Genomic DNA, 6,586 nt, shown 5'->3' with positions numbered 1-6,586 from the left:
GTTGGTGAAAGGGCTGGAGGGAGGCAGCATGTCTGGCCTTGTAGGAATAGGCCTTGGGTTACTGCTGGTAATCCTGTCTTCCTCTTGTGAGATTAGAGGAGGTCAGAACATGTGGCCTCCTTGTCGTTTTTGCAACCTTTCAGTTCTCAATTAAAATGTCTTGAAGATTTTTTCCATTTTTGGCTCAGAGAGACGTTCCTTATTGTTATATTTTCCCTGCATAGATTCCTATTGAGTAAAAATAAAATAAAAACCCCACTGCCTTCAAGTTGATTCTGACTCATAGCAACTCCCGCTGGGTGTCCAAGGCAGTAAATCTTTACGGAAGCAGATTGCCTAATCTTCCTTCTGTGGAGCAGCTGATGGGTTTGAACCTCCAGCCTCCTGGTTAGCAGTCCAATAACTTAGGCACTGTACCACCAGAGTTCCTTATAGATATACTATACTTTATTTAGCTCCTATTGGTTATTGTTTGGGGAGTTCCAGTGTTTTGCTATTACACACAATACTGTAGGTTATAAGTACATTATTTTATATGAATGCTATTATAGTTATAAGGTAAATTCCAAGAAGTGGAAATACTGAGTCAGAGTGTGTATACTTGTAGTTTTGATAAATATTGCAAAAATTGTTTTCCATTGGCCTTGTTCCAATTTATATTCCTACTTGTTATGCATTAGTGCCTTTTTTCCTGTACAGCTTCACTAACAGACTGTGCTATTATATATTAAATTTTTACCAGTCTGATGGGTGAAAAATAGTTGTGAGGTAAAGTTTATATTTGTATTTCTAATTATGAATAAAGTTGTGCTGACAAAACCATCGATTGAAAGAATGGAATGCTGCAGAACAGCCAGAACATGCCATTGGAACTCTGCTCTGTAATCTCTGATGGCTTTGTTGGGGGAGCATCTGTATCTAATGGACTTTTTCTGTCAAAGTATGTCTTTAATGATATCTTTGAAAATTTACTTGTCAAACGATTTGCTCAAATTGAATTATTCAAATTAATAAAATAGAATTAATAAAACTCTATTAATAAAAATTATAATTTATGAGATGTTTTAAATTTACTATTTCAATTGAGTCTTACAACAGCCCTTTTCCAGGTATCATTCTCTTTTGAAAGGTGAAGAAACTAAGAGGTTTAATTGACTTGCCAGGGTCACAAAGTTTATATATGATGCATTGGTGACTGGAACTATCTTTTGACTCTTAAGTTTGATAGTCTTCTTTTTAAAGCACACTGCTAATTTCATTAACTATTTTTTGTAGCAGAATGATAAGCCAGTGTAGGCCCAAGTTTAGTTGTTAGAAACTGCCTCATATTTGATTTCTTTCCAAATTGTGTGGCTTCTTTGTTGACCTACATTCATTTTAATTAGCAGGTTCTTTTTTAAAAAATTTTTATTGTGATTTGGGTGAAAGTTTACAGAGCAAATTCATTTTCCGTACAGCAGTTCACATACACTTTGTCTCATGACATTGACTGCAAAATTTCCCACAGTGCAACAGCTTGCCTCCCATTTCCTCCCCATAGTGACCCCCTGTGTCCTTCCCTTCATGCACTCCTGCTCCCTGAGTTGTCTCTGTGTAGCAGGTTCATTTTGAGGGGCTAATGGAAAAGGCAAATTGTTATTTCCATTTATTCATGCAGTCAGTCAACAAAGTTTTAGAAGAAATATTAATACTATTCACCTTCTTAGAGCTGGAAACAATATATTTTGGAAAATTGTATAACTTTTGACCCTTTGCATATTAAGGAATTTCTCTTTTGAAAGAAAAGAAGAGAGGTGACTATGGGGAGGAAGTGGGAGGGGAGCTGCTGCATTGTAAATTTTGGTCAATGACATGAGACAAAGTGTATGTGAACTGCTGTATGAAGGGTGGATTTACTCTGTAAATCTTCACCCAAATCCTAATAAAAAAAAAAAAAAAGAAAAGAAGAATACTGTTTTCTGCTTGATTTTAAAAGTAACACATACTCATTGTAATAAATTCAAACAGTACAAAAATGTATTAAATATAAAGTGAAACTATCTTATAATAAAAAAACCCTTCATAAGCCTTTATTATTATTGTTGTCAGCTGTTATCAAGTTGGTCCCAACTCATGATGAGCCTGTATACAAGAGAATGAAATGCTGTCCCTGGTCCTGTGCCATTTCTGGAAAAATATACATGGTACATATATGTTGTTACTATCTTATATCTATCTATCTATATATGTACATATATGCATTTGAAGTACTCCAAAATTAACAGGAACCTAAATGTTCATCAGTTAGAGATTCTTTGTAAAAACCCACCAGCCACTCCTTGGAAAGAAGGTTGGGCAATCTACTTCTGTAGTGATACCACCTCAGAAACCCAAGGAGGGTTGCTGTGAGTCGGGACTGATTGGATGGCAGTTTTTAGATTTGAATTTTGGATCCTTTTTTTTTTTTTTTTACTTAAAAATAACTTTTTATAATAGAAAAGTTTAAAAACTGCCAAGCAAAGAAATAAAAGTAAGCAGCCTAATCCTATCACCTGGATAAACATTGTTAATTTTCTTACAGAAATTGAGATCCTGTTGTAAATCCTCTTTGAACCTGCTTCCTTCACTTTGTCATTGTCTCCCCACAAAATAGGATAATTCTCTATATCATTTTGTTTTAAGAAAGCCAAGGACAAAGCAATGTAGGTGATAAGCTTGTGAAGAAGTGCTTTAATCAAAAGACCTTTCCCATAAGGCTTTTATGTCTAGGTCCACTTTTCCTTTTCTACTTGAAGATTCTCTAGCATAAGTCATTAGTGGACCACTTTGACAAGTTTCACCATATTTGAGTCCAATTTTTACTGTTATATACTTAATATTTTTCTTTAAGTTGGTTACTTTAACAGCTAACAAGCCTAAGCATAATCTTTGAAATTGTTCATTCAATAAAAAGATATTTATCAAGTGTCTGTCCTGTGCCAGGTTTTAGGTGCTAAGGAAAGAGCAGTTGTACAAAACAAATGCTGCTGCCCTTAACGGAGTTATATTTATGGGTTGGATATGTGACACATAAATTTCACTATATTAGAAAACAGTAAAGTTGGGCCACGTATCACCTAAGATTGTCTGCAGTGTGCATCACACTCGGGAAATACAAATGTCTTTTTTTTTTTTTTCTCTTGTGATTTGGGTGAAAATTTACAGAGCGAATACACTTTCCATACAGCAGTTCACGTACACTTTGTCTCATGACATTGACCACAATTTACTGCAATGCAACATCTCCCCTCCTACTTCCTCCCGATAGTTACCTCTTCCCTGTGTCAATCCCTTCATGCACTCCTGCCCCGTGAGCTATCTCCCTGTGCATAAGCAGCCCTTCTTTCTCCCATGCTTGTTCTCTCCAGGGAGTGTTTCTACCACAGGTAAATGTTCAACTCATATGCCTTTTCTACTGTTTGGCTGGAAGCTATAGGCGTGCGTTCAATTCCAGACCTGAAGGGCATCTAGGGGCCATAGTGTCAGTGCTTCCACCAGGCTCTGTCGGTCCCCCTCCTTTTTTTTCCCAAATGATTTTGAGTTTTGTCCCACATTGTTCTCCCTGTCTATCCAGGATCGCCTATATAGATCCTCTTCCAAGAGGTTTACAGTAGTAGCCGGGCACCATCTAGTTCTTCTGGTCTCAGTCATATAGGCTGCAGATCGGATGGTGTACCAGTCGCTAGGACTAATTGTTTCCGTGAATTTTTGATTTTCTTCATTCTTCTTTGCTCTGGACGTGGAGGGACCCATCGTTGCATCTAGATGGCAGCTTGCAGGCTTTTAAGATCCCATTTGCTACTCGCCACAGTAGGAGGTGGAACAATGTTTTGTGTAGTATTTTATGCCAATTGAGCTTGGTGTCCCCTGCGACTATGGTCCTGAGCCCACAGGTTCAACTACTCAGTCCCTCCGGGTAGCTGGCTATGACCAAGCAGTGACTACAACTTTGGAAATACAAGGGTCTTTGTAGACTGTGGTGTCAAAGTAGTATAGAGGTGACTTGGGCAGAGTTAGAGGGTTGGATAATGGTGGGAGTGTCTGAACCTCCGATACCTTTCTCTTCTAATTGAAGTCTTTGGGTTTTGTAACATTTACTAACATATATGGAGGTTTATAGAATCACAAAACTTTTAATCCTTACAGACAACCTTCAATTATTAGTCTAATTCCCTAAATTGTCTAATGAAGAAACAGGCCCAAGGAAATTGGAGACAGCATACTAATAACAAAACCAAACCAAACTCACTGCCATCGAGTCGGACCCGACTCATAATGACCCCCTTGGGTTTCTGAGGCAGTATCACTATGGAAGTAGATTGCCCAGTCTTCTTTCCGAGGAGTGGCTGGTGGATTTGAACTGCCAGCCTTCTGGTTAGCAGTCAAATGCCTTAGGCACTAGGGCACCAGAGTTCCTATATAGTGACAGAGCTTAGAATTTCGGTTACCTGATTGCTAGATTATTCATTCCACAGTACTACATGGGTAATCATTAGGGACATTTGAGAAAAACAGCTTATGGAATCACTTATGGAGAGTGGGGATGGGAGGGAAGAAGAAAATCTGCATTTTGAAGGGATAAAAGAATCCAACATGGTAACAATCACTAAATCAAATGTTAAAAAGGTTTTGACCTTTGTTTTCTGATGCTTTTTCCCTTTAAGACACTGCTATTTAACTCCTAGTCTTATTTTTATTTCTATTTTGCTGGTAAAGATAAAGAGAGAATGTTGTTAACGTGCTATCAAGTTGGATCCAACTCATAGTGACCCCTCCTTGGATTTCTGAGGTGGTATCACTACAGAAGTAGATTGCCCAACCTTCCTTCCGAGGAGTGGCTGGTGGGTTTGAACCTCCAGCCTTCTGGTTAGCAGTCAAGTGTCTTAGGAACTACACTACCAGAGCTCCCAAAGAGAGAATAGATACCTTGAAAATATTGGGAACGTATGTTAAAATATTTACCTGATTAGTAATGATAAACGTTAATAGTAGGTGGATACATAGGTAGACAGGCTAAATAATCAGGTGTGCCTGGGCAAAAGGGAATATACCTATTACGATATATAAGTTTGGCAGACAGTATTTCTACATACATATTTTATGTGCTGTAAGACTGTCCATATATATAATAGAGCTAATGGAAGAAAGTGATGATAACGTCTTAGCCATAGCCAAACACTCTGAGTGAATGAATCATTGGGCCCACGGTCGCAGGGCACATCAAGCTCAACTAGCACAACATACTACACAAAAAATATTTTTCTGCATCCTATTTTGGTGAGTAGCAATTGGCGTCTTAAAAGCTTGCAAACCATCTAAGATGCAATAAGTGGTGTCTTCTTCTCTGGAGCAAAGAATAATGAAGAAAACGAAAGACACATGGAAACAGTTAGTCCAAGGGACTGGTAGACCATGTGCGCCTCAGCCTACATGACCCTGAAACCAGAAAAACTAGATGGTGCCCAGCTACCATTGTCAACCACTCAGAAAGGGGTCAAAATAGGAGATCCTGGATAGAGTGGAAGAAAAATGTGGAACAAAACTGAAAATCATAAGAAACAAACCAAAACAAAGAAACAGGCTTAGCTCTGGTGGCGTAGTGCCTAAGGCATTTGACTGCTAACCAGAAGGCTGGCTGTTCAAACCCACCAGCCACTCCTTGGAGGGAAGACTGGGCAATTTACTACTATAGAGATACCACCTCAGAAACCCAAGGAGGGGTTGCTGTGAGTCAGAATTGACTCACTGGCAGTGAGGTTTTTTTTTTTTTTTCACTGATCTGATAGAAAACTGGTGAAAGCCCTGAGACTATGGCCCATACTCACCCTTTGGGCCTGGAATTGAACTCACTCCTGTGGCTTCCAGCCAAACAATAGACAGGAGTATAAAGTGAATAAGGAGCTCTGGTGGCATAGTAAATAAGGCATTTGGATGCTAACTAGAAGGTCAGTGGTTCAAACCCATCAGCTGCTCTGTGGAAGGAAGATGGGGAGATCTACTTCTTTAAAGATTTACAGCCTCAGAAACCCAATGGGGGTCACTGGGAATGGGAATCAACTTGATGGCAGTGAGTTTTGAGTTTATAAGGTGAATATTTACACCAGACAGCTGTATTCTTTAGAATAATCAGCGAGATCAGAAGGGGAATATTGCATGGAGAGATAGCTCAGAGGGCAGAGATGCATAGGAAAGAAGGATACAGGCAAAAAGTACAGGGAGGTAGTGAGTGGAAAGAGAGCTTTGCATTGTGGGGATTGCAATCAATGTCATGAAATAAAATGTATATGAACTGTTGTGTGGAAAATGAATTTGCCTTGTAAACTTTCACTAACATCACATTAAAAAAAATAAAAAATTAGAAGCTAAAAAAAAAAAAAAAGGAGACAACACACAGAAAAATACAGTAAAAATTACTGCCTGAGTTTCTTATAAAGCTAGACATAGGCTTACCATTTGATCCAGCAATTGTACTCCTAGGTATTTTCCCAAATGAGATGAAAATGTGTGTCTATATATATATATATACATAAATGCTTACAGCATTTTTATGTATAATTTCCAAAAACTG

General features: G+C 38.4%; 1 protein-coding gene across 1 annotated transcript in view; it reads left to right on the top strand.

The window, feature by feature from the left end:
* Positions 1-6,586, top strand: part of UVRAG (UV radiation resistance associated) — a 481,244-nt gene that overhangs the window by 71,357 nt on the left and 403,301 nt on the right. The window lies entirely within an intron of this gene.

The sequence above is a fragment of the Orycteropus afer genome, unplaced genomic scaffold, assembly GCF_000298275.1.
Source record: "Orycteropus afer afer isolate SDZICR_OR568_19922 unplaced genomic scaffold, OryAfe1.0 scaffold00074, whole genome shotgun sequence".
NCBI classification, from domain to species: Eukaryota; Metazoa; Chordata; class Mammalia; order Tubulidentata; family Orycteropodidae; genus Orycteropus; species Orycteropus afer.
The sequence above is the reverse complement of the archived record's forward strand: the minus strand, read 5'-3'. Positions and strand labels throughout refer to the sequence as shown.